At 46.6% G+C, this 14745-nt stretch overlaps 1 protein-coding gene across 1 annotated transcript in view; it reads right to left on the bottom strand.

Moving 5' to 3' along the window:
- LOC121275738 (microtubule-actin cross-linking factor 1-like) overlaps positions 1-14745 on the bottom strand; it is a 105810-nt gene that overhangs the window by 14123 nt on the left and 76942 nt on the right. The window lies entirely within an intron of this gene.

Here is a 14745-nt window from a genome sequence, read left to right as displayed (position 1 = left end):
ATGGGCTGCGCCATTTTCCGTGGGTAGGCCAATTAAAGCCCGCACCACAGGTAAACGACTCCCGTGAAGAATGGGAAAATAGTCGCGGGGGTGGGCGGGCTCAGACTGCCGGGTCCAATGGGGAGCCGGCCGCCTGTATAAAGAGTGACAAGGCAGCCTGCTTGAGGCAGTTCACCATGGCCACTCAGAGAGGTAGAAATGCTCCAAGGAGGGCAGAGGAGGAGGAGGAGGTGGAGGAGGAGGGGGGCAGGCTGCAGGAGGGGCTAGCGGGAGGGTCACTGTGCACCCAGATTCTCAGACACATGCCTTGCTGTCCTCCTGGAAGAGATGGGCTAGCGATGTGATGTTCTGCATCCTGAGGATGGGAGGAGGAGGGCCCCCCATGTTACCAGCCAGACGGGGGAGGAGGTGGACCAGGCTGTAAGCGCCCATGATAACGTCAGACACTCTGGCACACAGTGCCGAAAACGCTTCAATAATTCACTGCGCTCCGGAAGGGTGAGTACCATGTCTGTCTGGGCTGTTTGAGGCAGAAGGCAGCTTTAGCCTTTGCCCCCCACCCCACACCATGTATGGCTGCCGTTACTGCATAGGGTATCTGTCACACGCTGGGTGGGCAACTGGGGACTGACAATGCTTACATCAGCCTTAGTGGTTGAGGAGAAGAAGGGTTCTCCCCGCAGCATTTGTTGGTTTGTGTGGCATTTGAGTAGTTTTGGGGCAACCTGCAGGAGAGGCCGGTAGACACATACTCAGAACTCCAACACATGCCATATTGGTGGTATTGACATGGTCCAAGGGGTGCGTCAAGATCTTTTCCGCAAGTCCCATCTGCTGGCATCGGTGCCGCACCTATTTGATCCTCCTTTCCATGGGCACTAGGACCTGTGTGTTATTCAAAGTGATGGATACCCAAATGTGTCCAAGGTGTCCGTTGGGGGAGGGGGTTGGGAGCAGCTGTACTATCTTCTGGGGACTGATCACCAGTTGTGTGGACAGGAGCCACTGGTGGCCTCAGATGGGCCACTGTGGTTGGGGTGCGGTGTGCGTGTGCAGAGTACATGAGTGACCTGCCCCAATAAATCCTCTTATGTGTTTTGCAGGAAAAGTAACCACAATGCCCTGGAGCGGCTGAGGACTGGGGTGTGCGCGCCCTCCTCCAGCGCCTCACCCCATTCGAGGAGCAGGCCATGGATCTGGGCAGGAGGCAGGAGGCCAGGGCAGGTGGGGGCGCTGAGGGTGGGGTCCAGCGGGCAGGTATTTGAGGTCCACAGTCCCATCCACTCTGTCTGCCCACCATCCAAACCACTGATGGTAGCTGCAATCGTTAATGCAGCAACACTGCCCATTCACAGACTGAGACATTCTGACGTGTGGGTCATACAGGAGGGACCCTCGTCCCCTTGAGGAATCCACCGCTTTCACCACCTTCCAAAGTCACCTTATCTTACTTGTGACCACTATCTCCATGGTCTCACATGCCATTGGGTTGCCGCTGCACACCCTAAGACTTATTCCATTTTCGGGGGTTTGGGACCTCCTGCACCCTTTCAGCCAGTGCGCCCCACATTACTGTGTCCAGAAGGTCCTCAACACCTCAGCTGTGAACCTCATGGCACTCAAATAAATGCCACCACGTTACTCATCCCTGCGCCAAGGGGAAATGTTGCCTTCTGCCCACCCAGTTGATGCCCCTCCTTACAGAATGAAGGGCAATAATGTGACCTCTCAATCTCCTGAGTTCGGTGGAAAATGACACAATCGTTTGAAATGTTTCCTCAGCCCTGCAACTATCCAGGCAACAATGCATCCACATCAGATACCCCTGCACTCTCCCCACCCCTCTGGTTCTTTACAAGCCATGTGCCATTCATGAGGCCATCTGACCAGCCTGTCTGCATGTGTGTTAAATGCTTGGGGCCCGTCTTGACTCTTTTCCACCTCACCAATGTTCTTCTTTTAAGGGTCTTTAAGGGTAAGCGACTTATGAAGCTGGGGGGGAAAGGGATGATAGGTTGAAGTGAGTGAAAACTAACTGATGCACTGTCCTTGTTGTTAATTTCAGCATCACCACCAGAGCGACCCACACATCCTCAATGCAGCCCCCTCTCCACACCTGAGGGGCAACATGTGCAACTTGCAGCACATCATTTCAGCCAGCCAGGCACTAGCACAGACACACACGCCTCGGTGGGGACTTTACCGTTGGCTAGTGTCCCGGGTCACAGTGGAGAGGGCACATCACGATCACTGGAGGAGATGGTAGGGGCAGAGAGTACCGAAGGGTCCAGCAGCCGAAGGGCTGCAGGGGTTAGGCACATACTGAGTCCGGCACTGAAGACGTGCCTCTGGGGTTGTCCCCATTGCAGCAGCTGCAGGAAAGGCGGCAGGAATTGCATTTGCATGAGGGAGTGGTTCAGTTGCTCTCTGCGACGGAGGAGTCTAGGCAGAGTCCACACAAAGAATCTGCCCTCAGGGCAGAGCATCAGGATTCCTTCAATGAGAGATTGGCGACTCTCATAGAGAGGGGCTTCCACCAAATGGATCAAAATATGATCGGGTTACACTCTGACCTGCAAACCCTCACAGCGGTTCTGGCCACAGGTGGTGTTTTCCATTGTGGGAGATGTTGTAGACGCCAAGTGCCGGCACTCGGTGCCCATGCATCTGCGGTGAGCAGGGAGGTAGACTTGGACCTCACGTTGGCGCAGCAGCTGCCTGTCATATCTGCGAGGTCCTCTCAGGGCGCTCTGGATGAGGGCAGCAGCTCCTCCGCTCCTCTGCCAGTGACCATTTCTTCATTGAAGCTGCAACAATTGCGGAGGTGCCAGTTCAGGAGCTGACCATTCCCTCCCAGGTGGGGCCAGCACAGGCTCCACGGGCCAGAGGACGTCCACCAAGGTCATCGAGGCCAACAGGACAGCAGAGTCAGCAGGCTGTCTACCAGCCACTCCGGGCAATGGGGCGGCACCTAGATGTACATATCCCGACATTGCAAAACTTTTCTTAAATAATCTCCTACCCACCTGACCGTTGGGCCCGTGCGCGGACCCGAAGTTCACACCAGCTCCTCAAAATCGTACACAATTGGCAAGTTAAGGGGCTTAACGAGCCCTTCAATTATTGGCGGGCAAACTGATCACACCCGCCCACCGAAATATCGCAATGGCGCACACTGATGTTGGCTCCGCCATCCGCACGTCTGCCAGAAAATTCTGGCCATGGTCACTATCCCTGAAATGCTCCCCCCACTGACACTTCTGCCGCTTACTCAGCTTCATTCCCTAAGATTAGGTCCGGTATCGCCCCTTCTCTTGTTGGACTTTCTACGTGCTGCCTCTAAAAGCTCTCCTGGATGCACTTTAAGAATTCCGCCCCCTCTAAGCCTCTCACACTAAGATTATCCCAGTTAATATTGGGGAAGGTGAAATCTCCTACAATTATCCTATTATTTTTACACTTCTCTGAGATTAGCCTACATATCTGCTCCTCTATCTCCCCCTGACTGTTTGAAGGCCTATAATGCACTCCCAGCAAAGTAATTGCCCCCTTTTTGTTTTTAAGTTCTACGCATATGGTCTCATTTGAGGAACCTTCTAAGATACCATCCCTCCTTACTGCAGTAATTGACTCCTTGATCAAGAGTATTATGTCACCATCTCATTTACATCCCCACCCTATCACACCTAAAGATTTTATACCTTGGAATATTGAGCTGCCAGTCCTGCTCTTCCCTCAACCATGTCTCTGTGATAGCAACAATATCCTATTCCCATGGTTAATCAACGTTAATTAATCTGCCTGACTTGTCAGACTCCTTGTGTTAAAATAGATGTAGTCCAGCATTGTATTATTCCATTGTGCCTTAACAGTTCTATATTTGCTCTGCCTTTCAGACTGACTTAGTTTCTCTTCTATATTTGGCTGTGCATCATCCACTAATGTACCTTCATTCTGTATCCTACCCCCCTGCCAAATTAGTTTAAACCACTGCCCCCCTCCCCCCGCCACCAACAGCACTAGCAAACCTCCCCGCAAGGATGTTGGTCCTGCTCTAGTTCAGGTGCAACCTGTCCGATTTGTAAAGGTCCCACCTTTGCCAGAAACAGACCCAGTGATCCAGGAAACTAAAGCCCTCCCTCCTGCACTCTCTCTTCAGCCACTCATTCATCCTCTCTATCCTCTTATTCTAATACTCACTAGCATGTGGCCCAGGGAGTAATCCAGAGATTACTCTGGTCCTGCTTTTTAATCTGCTACCGAGCTCCCTAAATTCTTGCTGCAGGGCCTCATCCCTCTTTCCAGCTATGTCATTGGTAACAATGTGAACCACAACCTCTGACTGTTCACCCTCCCTCTTCTGTGACATCCTTGACCCTGGCACCAGGGAGGCAACACCATCCTGGAGTCATTTCTACAGCCGCAGAAGTGCCTCTCTGCACCCCCTCACTATTGAGTCTCCTCCCACTATTGCTCTTGCACCCTTAATCCTCCCTCCGTGGGCAGCTGAGCCACCCACAGTGCAGTGAGCTTGGCTCTGGCTGCACTCTCCAGAGGAACCTTCACCCTCACCATTTTCCAACACAGAAACTCAGTTCTTGAGTGAGATGCACTCTGGGGCTTTCCTGACTACCTGCCTGCCTCCCTTCTTCTGACTGGTGGTCATCCATTCCCTCTCTGACTGCACTTTAAGCTGCGGAGTGACCACATCTAAAAATGTGCTCTCCATGTAACCCTCAGCCCCGCGGATGCCCCGCTGTGTCTCCAGCTGACGCTCAAACTTCGAAACCCATTGTTCGAGCTGGTCAAGCTGGTGGCACTTCCTGCACATGTGGTCATCCGGACTGCAAGGCGTGTCTAAGAATTCCCACATGCTGCAGGCCGTACAACACCTGGTATTGAGCTCCTTTGCCATACTTTTTGTTTGTTTTTAATTAAAAGACTAGTTCCTTAAATTTAAGTCCTGATCTGCTCAGTGAAGTCTCGCAGCTTTACAATGAATGAAAAAATTATCATCACGAGGAGCACACAGAGGAGTCACACTTGAAAATAAACAGACAGTTTAAAAAGACGAATTGCTTGGAAACAAAGTACAAAAGTAATGAGAATCCAGATGAGAGAGTGAAACTAACAGTGACAATGAGGAAGAGCAATTGTACTGCATTCAGTCTGATCTGAAATTAGATGAAGGGCTAAAAGTTGGCATTGCCTTAAATGGTAAAATGGTTGAAATGGAGGTTGACACTGGAGCATCTATTTCTATTGCTTCAGAGAAGATATGGGAGAAAATTTTCAAGAAATGCCCTTTAAAGAAAACCCTCCTCCCTTAGCACCTACACTGGTGAGCCTGTGAGTATACTTGGAAACATGTCAGTTCAAGATAAATATGGAGATCAAATAGCAAGGTTCCCACTTATCATTGTGAAAGGGGATTATCCATCACTTATGTGTAAGAACTGGCTAAAAGAAACTGGGCTGGAATGAAACAAAATATATAAAGTGCATTGCAACCCCATGTTGTCATCCTTGTTAGACAAGCATACTGATGTCTTCAAAGAGGGTCTTGGAGTTATTGAAGACATTGAAGCCAAACTTGCTGTGAAGGCTGAAGCCTCTCCAAGATTCTTCAAACCACGTTTAGTTCCTTACTCAATGTGACAGAAAATTGAGCAGGAACTAGAACAATTTGAAAACTTTCGGATAATTGAGAAAGTAGATTTATGCAGAGTGGGCAGGTTCAATAGTCCCAGTAGTGAAAGATGACAGGTCTATCAGAATATGTGGTGACTATAAAATCACTATTAATCCTTTCTTGGAAGTGCATCAGTACCTGCTACTGAAAATTGAGGACCTGTTCGCTGCTCTGAATGGAGGTGAATTATTCACAAAACTTGACCTATCACAAGCATTCCAGGAAGTTTACAGCCATCAGCAGACACACAGGTCTATATCAATACAAACGGCTACCATTTGGAATCATGTCATCACCGTCCTTATTCCAGCAGGCCACGGACAAAATACTGCAGGGCCTCCCTGGTGTAATCTGCTTCCAAGATAACATGCTCATCACTGGGAAAAACTGCCCAACTCATTTAAAGAACCCAGGCAGGGTTCTGTGTAGACTGGAAAAATACGGCATCCGCTGTAAGAAATCGAAATGCTCATTCCCAAATCCCGCAGTGAAGTACCAGGGACTTGTGATCAACAAAACTGGTCTCTCAACCTCACCCAGAAAGGTGGAGGCAGTGGTGAATGCACCACAGCCTAAAAATGTTAAGGAGCTTCGTTCGTTCTTGAGACTTATGAATTACTACGGCAAGTTCATTTCCAGTATGGCCACCAAGGCAGCACCACTGAATAATCTGCTAAAGAATGCAAAATGGGATTGGTCACAAGCCTGTCAGGAAAGTTTCAAGGAACTCCAGCAAGAACTCACTTCTGCTAAACTCCTGGTACATTTCAACGAAAAGTTACCTGTCAGCCTGGTTTGTGATGCATCTGGATATGGTGTTAGAGCTGTCATCTCCCACACATTTCCTGATGGCACTGAAAGGCCCATTGCATATGCCTCATGCACGTTGTCCAAGGCAGTGCAAAATTATACCCAAATTGAGAATGAAGCTCTTGGGCTAATCTACGGAGTCAAGAAGTTCCACCAATATTTGTATGGGAGTAAATTCACATTAATTATAGACCACAAGCCTTTTACCTGGTTGCTTAGCCTGAAGTCACAAACCCTGACACTTGCTGCTGCACATCTACAAAGGTGGGCACTGCTCTTATCTGCTCACGAGTACAAAATTACATTTCACTCCACTGAGAATCAGGGAAATGTGGACGCACTTTCCAGACTTCCATTGCACCACAGCTCCACAACCCGAAGTGAAGTCACTGCTTTCAATGTGAACCAGATAGACATGTTACCTGTTAAAGTGGATCAAATTCAATTTGAAACGTAGACGGATGCTGTGCTCTCCAAAGTTTACCTGTACACAAAGAAGAGTTGGTGTGTACCTCAAGAAGTGATTACTGAGCTTAAACCTTACTACATGTGTAGGTTTGAGCTGACTCTGCAATACGGTTGTTTGTTATGGGGAATCAGAGTTGTTATTCCTCCAAACTTCCAAACACGAGTGTTAGAAAATCTTCACCTCAGTCACATGGGAATCGTCAAAATGAAAGCATTCACTCGTCTACATGTATGGTGGAGAGACCTGGATAAAGACATTGAAGGCATGGTCAGAGATTGCCTTCCATGCCAAGAAATGAAGTCTTCTCCTGCACTTGACCCATTACATCCGTGGGCTTGGCCTGACCACCCATGGCAGAGACTTAGGCCTGAATTTTCCCGTCGGCGATTTGGGGGCGGGGCCCGCTCGCCGACGGGAAAATGACATCAGGAGGAACCCCTGACGTCAGCCCGGTCCATTTAAAAATTGAGGAAGGCGGGCGGACAGTGAAATCAGCTGTCCACCCGCTGACCTGTCAGTGGACAATTAAGGTAGTTAAATGCCCTGCCCGTCCAACCTTAAGGCTGGCGGGCAGGCCAGGAGCCCTAGCGGGCTTCTGATAATACATGAAACCCCATCCACTGGCGGGATGAATTTTCATGTGTTTTTAAAAACTTTAATAACGTTTACGTGCTTCTTATTAACATGTCTCATCTTGTGTGACATTGTCACATGAGGGGGACATGTTAATAATTTTTTAATTTTTAAAGTTTTTTGGACTCTCACTGGTTTCCCTGAGACAGGACTTTGCCCCAGGGAGCAGTGCACACTGACAGATGGAGAATCCCTCTCCCCCACCACACAGGGAGTGCATAGCGCTTCCCATCGGGGATGCCACTGGGTGGGCCTTAATTGGCCTGCCCACTCAAAATGGCAGCGGGCCCGTTTTGGCGGCGGAGTTCAGCTGCCCACCCACCGCCAAGCTGGTGGGGCCCGCATGCCATCCAAGGGCAAAATTCTGCCCTTCATGTGGAGTTTGCCAGACCACTTCTCGGACGTAAGTTCCTGATTGTGATGGATGCCCACACAAAGTGGCCTCATGTTATTCCCATGGGCCAGAATCTTTGGGTCGGTGTGCAGGAGCGGGCCCCGCTCGCCGACATGTAAAATGATGCGCGGTGATGTCGGGCATGCATCCCAACGTCACCGTGCATCATTCAGATATTCAGTTCGGCAGGAGGATATTGGAGTCGGCTGTGCACCCGCTGAACATTCAAAGGCCTATTAAACCATTTAAATATCAACTAAAATACTTAAGGGAGCTGCTCGTCCAACCTTAGCGTTGGCAGCAGGTGAAGAGCCCAGGCGGCCTTCGCATTTATCATGAAACCTCATCCACAGGTGGGACGAGGTTTCATGCAGGTTTTTAAACTTCAATAAAAAATTTTAATAAAATTCATAGACATGTCCCAGCTCATGTGACACTTTCACATAAGGGGACATGTCTTAAAAAATTTTTTCTTTCTTTATTTAAAGATGTTTAAAAATCAAACTAATCTCCCTGAGGCAGCTCTGTGCCTCAGGGAGATCTCTGCACTCTTTCGCATGCATGCAAGAAAGAACACAGGCCCCAACTCAGCCCACTCCCCCCACCTGCGCAGGGAGCGCTCGGTGCTTCTGGGTGCACGTCATGCTGGGCGGGCCTTAATTGGCACACCCACTTAAAATGGCGGCGCGGAGCCAATCGGAGGTGGTGATTAGCTGTGCACCCGCCACGCCCGCTCTTGCCCAACCCCCCCGACAGGGAGAAAATTCTCCCCATGAAGTCGACTACTTCATCAAAGACCACTGATGCTCTCCGGAATGTGGTCACTACTTTAGGATTGCCGGCACACAGTTCACATCATGTGATTTTCTAACATTCCTGAAAAACACAGGGGATCAAGCAGGTTCTCGTCTCGTCTTATCACCCATCCTCAAATGGTGAAGTGGAGCATTTTGTCCAGCTATTCAAAATGGCCATATTGAAGGGGAGGATGCAAACAGATTGGAAGTTCAAGCTGAAGAACATTTTGATGATGTATCGTAATGCTCCACATTCAACAACAGGCGCATCTCCTGCTGAGCTGATGTTTGGAAGACAACTGTGTACCAGAATGCATTTGCTGCGTCCAGATTTGAAAGGAAAGATTAGTTCAAGGCAACTTGATCAGAAAAGGTCACATGACACAAATAAACCAGCTCGTGAGTTTAATCTGGATCAGTCTGTTTGGATCTGAGATTACTTTGGGACACCAAAGTTGCCCCTGGGAAGAATCATCAAGCGTCAAAGACCACTGGCCTATGATGCTGAATCTTCCTATGGAATCTGGAAGAGACACACTGACCAGATTAGAGAAGCCACATCCTAGGAACCAAATTCCCAGGGATCTCCAGTCACAGTGGAAGATTTCTGGGAAACATCTGCTCCAGTTAGTGTAACCCGACTTGATTCAACTGACAAACCTGTAGCTGTGACTGTTGAACCTGAACAGAAACAAGTGGAACAGCAGAACCTCCCCTTTTTAAGTGAACAAACTGAGATGCCGAAACCAACATTCCTCTCTAGACCAAAGTGAATCTGCAAACCATCTGGCTGATTTGTTCCTGGCTAAGTGGGGAGATGTAATGTTTGTGTTTAATATTTATGCTTCTTTGTAAAAGGACATTTTAGTTAAAAAAAATTGTTATATAAAAGCTGACAGGAAGGTGTGCTAAGTCCCAGATGTATGGCCCTCTGGTAGAGAATAAGGAATAAACGGACCTTCTGTTTTTCACACAGGAAGTTGGAATTCAGAAGCAAATAGCTGTGTGTGTAATCTTAATTATTAAGTGACAAAACACTCGAAGAAGCTTTTACAGTCCACTTTTATGTTCCTTGGAATTTACTCTCAAACTTTTCCCCTCTTAATCAATCTTTTGGTCCTCCTTTGCTGAAATCTAAACTCTCCCAATCCTCAGGCTTGTTTGATTATCGAGCAAGATTATATAACTCCTCACTGGATCTAACATTACTCTAAATATCTTTTGTTAGTCATGGTTGTGATGCTTTTCCCATTGACATTCCCCTGATGTTCAATGGCATTACTACTGCTGAATTCCCCACTGCTAACATCCTGGGGGTTACCATTGCCCAGAAACTGAACTGGACTAGACATATAAATACAGGGGTTACAAGAGGTCAGAAGCTGGGAATATTGAAGTGACTAACTCACCTCCTGGCTCCCCAAAGCCTGTTCACAATCTACATGGCACAAGTCAGGAGTGTGATGGAATATTCCCCACTTGCCTGGATGAGTGCAGTTCTATCAGAGAATCACAGAATCTTAAAGACATAGGAGGCCATTCAGCCCATCATGTCTGCACCAGCTCTCCAAATGAGCATTATGACCTAGTGCCATTGCCCTGCCTTTTCCCCATACCCCTGCACATTGTTTCTATTCAAATAATCATCCAATGCCCTTTCGAATGCCTCAATTAAACCTGCCTCCACCACACATCCAGGCAGCGCATTCCAAACCTGAACTACTCATGTGTGAAAAAGTTTTTTCTCTGTCATATTTGCTTCTTTTGCAGATCACTTTAAATCTGTGCCCTCTCGTTCTTGATCCTTTTACGAGTGGGAACAGCTTCTCCCTATCTACTCTGTCCAGCCCCTTCATGATTTTCAACATCTCTATCAAATCTCTTCTCAGTCACCTTCTCTCCAACGAGAACAGTCCCAACCTCTCCAATCTATCCTCATAGCTGAAGTTTCTCATCCCTGGAACTTTTCTTGTAAATCTCTTCTGCACTCTCTCCAATGTGTTCACATCCTTCCTATAGTGTGGAGCCCAGAACTGTACACAATATTCCAATTCAGGTCTAACGAGTGTCTTATATAAATTCAGCATAACCTCCCTGCTCTTGTACTCTCTGCCCCTATTAATATAGCCCAGGATACTATCTGCTTTATTAACTGCTCTCTCCACCTGTTCTGCCACCTTCAATGATCTATGTACATATACACTCAGGTCTTTCTGCTTCTGCACCCCCTTCAAAATTTCACCCCTTATTTTATTTTGTCTGTCCATGTTCTTCCTACCAAAATGCATCACCTCACACTTCTCTGCATTGAACTTCATCTGTCACCTATCCGCCCACTATACCAACCTGTGTCCCCCTGAATTTCTACACTGTCCTCCTCACAGTTCACAACACTCCCAAGCTTCATATCATCCGCAAATTTGAAATTGTCTCCTGCACACCAAGATCTTGATCATTAATATATATCAGGAAAAGCAAGGGTCCCAATACTGACCCCTGGGGAACTCCATTACAAATCTTTCTCCAGCCCAAAAAATATCCTTTGACCGTTACTCTCTGCTTCCTGCCCTTCAGCCAATTTTGTATCCAAGTTGCTACTGTCCCTTTTATTTCATGAGCAATAACTTTTCTCAAGTTGGTTGTGTGGCACTGTATCAAATGCCTTTTGAAAGTCCATGTACACCACATCAACAGCATTACCCTCATCCACCTTTTCTGTTATCTCTTCAAAAAGTTTCAGCAAGTTGGTTAAACACAATTTCCCCTTTAGAAATCCAGGCTGGCTCTTCCTTATCAACCCATATTTTTCCATGTGATGACTAATTCTATCCCGAATAATTGTTTCTGGAATCTTCCCCACCACTGACTGACTGGTCTGTAATTGCTGGGCTTATCCTTACAACCTTTTTTGGACAAGGGCATAATGTTTGCAATTCTCCAGTCCTTTGGCACCACCCCTGAGTCTAGGGAAGACTGAAAGATTATGGCCAGTGCCCCTGCAATTTCTACTCTCACTTCCTTCAATATCCCTGGATGTATCTCATCCGGTCCCAGTGTCTTATCAATTTTAAGTACCGACAGTCTATTCAACACTTCCTCCTTAACAATTTTGAACCCTCCGAGTGACAGAGTTTCCTCGTCTGTCACCATAGCCTGGGTAGCATCTACCTCCTTGGTAAAGACGGATGCAAAGTATTCATTTAATATCTCAGCCATGGCCCCTTCGTCTATGTGTAAATTCCCTTTCGGTCCCTAATCAGTCCTACTCATCCTTTTACCACCCTTTTACTATTTATATGTCTATAGAAGATTTTGGGATTCCACTTTCTGTTGGCTGCCAGTCTTTTCTCATAATCCCTCTTTGCTTCTCTAATATGCTTTTTCACCTCCTCTCTGAACCTTCTGTATTCCTCTTGGTTCTCAATTGTATTTTCCACCTGACACCTGTCATAAATACACTTTTTCTTCTTTATCTTAATTTCAATCTCCTTTTTCACCCAGGGAGCTCTGGATTTGTTTGCCCTGCCTTTCCCTTTCAATGGAATATACCTCGACTGTGCCCAAAACAACTCTTTTTTGAATGTAGCCCATTGTTCAACCACAGGGGTCTGTGCTGGGGCCTCAACATTTTATGATTTACATCAATGACTTAGATGAGGGGAGTGAAGACATGGTAGCTAAATTTGCAGATGACACAGAGATAGGTGGGAAAGTATGTTGTGAAGAGGACATGAGGAGTTTGCAGATGAATATAAATAGATTAAGTGGGCAAAGATCTGGCAAATAAGGTTTAATGTGGGAAAATGTGAAGTTGTTCATTTAGCAGGAAGGATAAAAAAGCAGAGTATTACTTAATTGGTGAACAGCTGCAGAATTCTGAGGTGCAGAGGGATCCTGGTGTTCTAGAACATGGGTCATAAAAAGTTAGTATGCAGGTACAGCAAGTTATTAAGAAGGTTATTGGAAATAGGTTGAACATAAAGGTAAGGATGTTATGTCTCAGTTATACAGGGCATTGGTGAGACCGCACCTCGAATACTGTGGGCAGTTTTAGTCTCCTTATTTAAGGAAGGATGTAAATACATTGGAGGCAGTTCAGAAGAGGTTTACTGGATTGATACCTAGAATGAGTGGGGTTTTTTTATGAGAAAAGATTGGATAGACTTGGCTTGTTTCCACTGGAGTACAGAAGAGTGATGAGTGATTTGATTAAAGTATATAAGATCCTGAACGGCCTTGACAAAGTGGATGTGGAAAGGATGTTTCCTCTTGTGGGTGAGTCCAGAACTAGGGGGCACTGTTTTAAAATTAGGGGCCACCCTTTTAGGACAGAGATGAGGAAAAAATTTTTTCTGTGACTTTGGGACTCTCTGTCTCAGAAGGTGGTGGAGATGGGGTCATTGAATATTTTTAAGCCAGAGGTAGATAGATTCTTAACAGAGATAAAAGCAAAAAAACTGCGGATGCTGGAAATCCAAAACAAAAACAGAATTACCTGGAAAAACTCAGCGGGTCTGGCAGCATCGGCGGAGAAGAAAAGAGTTGACGTTTCGAGTCCTCATGACCCTTCGACAGAACTTGAGTTCGAGTCCAAGAAAAAATGATATGATGAACTCCATTTGTTCTCTTGATTTTACAAATGCTTCTGAACAAAGTTTAGGTCTGCTGTCGGACACAATTTCCTTTGAGATATAGGAATAAGTAGCAAACAACTTTTTTTCTTGGACTCGAACTCAAGTTCTGTCGAAGTGTCATGAGGACTCGAAACGTCAACTCTTTTCTTCTCCGCCGATGCTGCCAGACCTGCTGAGTTTTTCCAGGTAATTATGTTTTTGTTGTAGATAGATTCTTGTTAGGCAAGGGAATCAAAGGTTATTGAGGGTGGATGGGAATGTGGAACTTGAAACACAAAAAGATCAGCCATGATAATATTGAATGGTGGAGCAGGCTTGAGGGGCCTAATGGTCGACTCCTGTTCCTATTTCTTATGTTCTTATGTGCAGTTTTTCCTGCCAATCTTTCGTTCCAGCCTATCTGGCCCAGCTCTGTTCTTGCCCCATTGAAGTTGGCTCTTATCCAGTTAATTATTTTTACTCTGGATTGTCTATCGTCCTTTTCTATCATCATCCTAACATGTACAATACAATGATCACTGTCTCCTAAATGCTCCCCCACTGACACTTGATCTACTTGGCCCGCCTCATTTCCAAGAACCAGGTCCAACAGTGCTTCTTTTCTTGTTGGATTGGACACATACTGCTGTAGAAAATTCTCCTCAACACAATCTAGGAACTTTTGCCCCTCTCCGCCCTTTACACTACTACTGTTCTAGTCTACATTAACCCTGATTGATTACGGCATTGCCCTGAGGAATGAGTCAGTGAATGGTCTGTACCCTGCCTGTTGCGAACAGCGTCTGGGACATGCTGTTTGATATGATCTGTCAGTCCTTGGGATGTATGACCTACATACCTAGCATCACACTGCCACTGAAATTCATATACCACATTACTCATTTGTGTGACAGGTGCATTTGCATGTACTGGAAGCTACATTCTGCAGGGCAATGCCTTGACCAATCAGGATCAAGCTGCCTGGTTTAAATTTCAAACAATGTTTGGCAGTTAACTGCCAGTCACCATCAACTGGTGTACTTTCCATGGCAATGCCTCTACCAGAGTCCTCTCGCCAACCAATCAGCATTCTCTTCTTATACAATACAAATGATTGTTTTCCCCTAATATTGGTATTCTTGCAAGTGTCCTGATGAGTGCAAGATCAAAAGCTTCGACATGTCTCTTTTTTTCACAATAATCTCAACATCATTCAGGACAAAACAGCTCATTTGATTGGCACCCCATCCACCACCTTAAACATTCACTTCCTCCACCACCGATGCACAGTAGCAGCAGTGTGTACCATCTACACAATGTGCTGCAGAAACTCACCT

Source organism: Carcharodon carcharias, chromosome 3, assembly GCF_017639515.1.
Source record: "Carcharodon carcharias isolate sCarCar2 chromosome 3, sCarCar2.pri, whole genome shotgun sequence".
Lineage (NCBI taxonomy): Eukaryota > Metazoa > Chordata > Chondrichthyes > Lamniformes > Lamnidae > Carcharodon > Carcharodon carcharias.
This window is presented reverse-complemented; position numbering and strand designations above follow the sequence as displayed.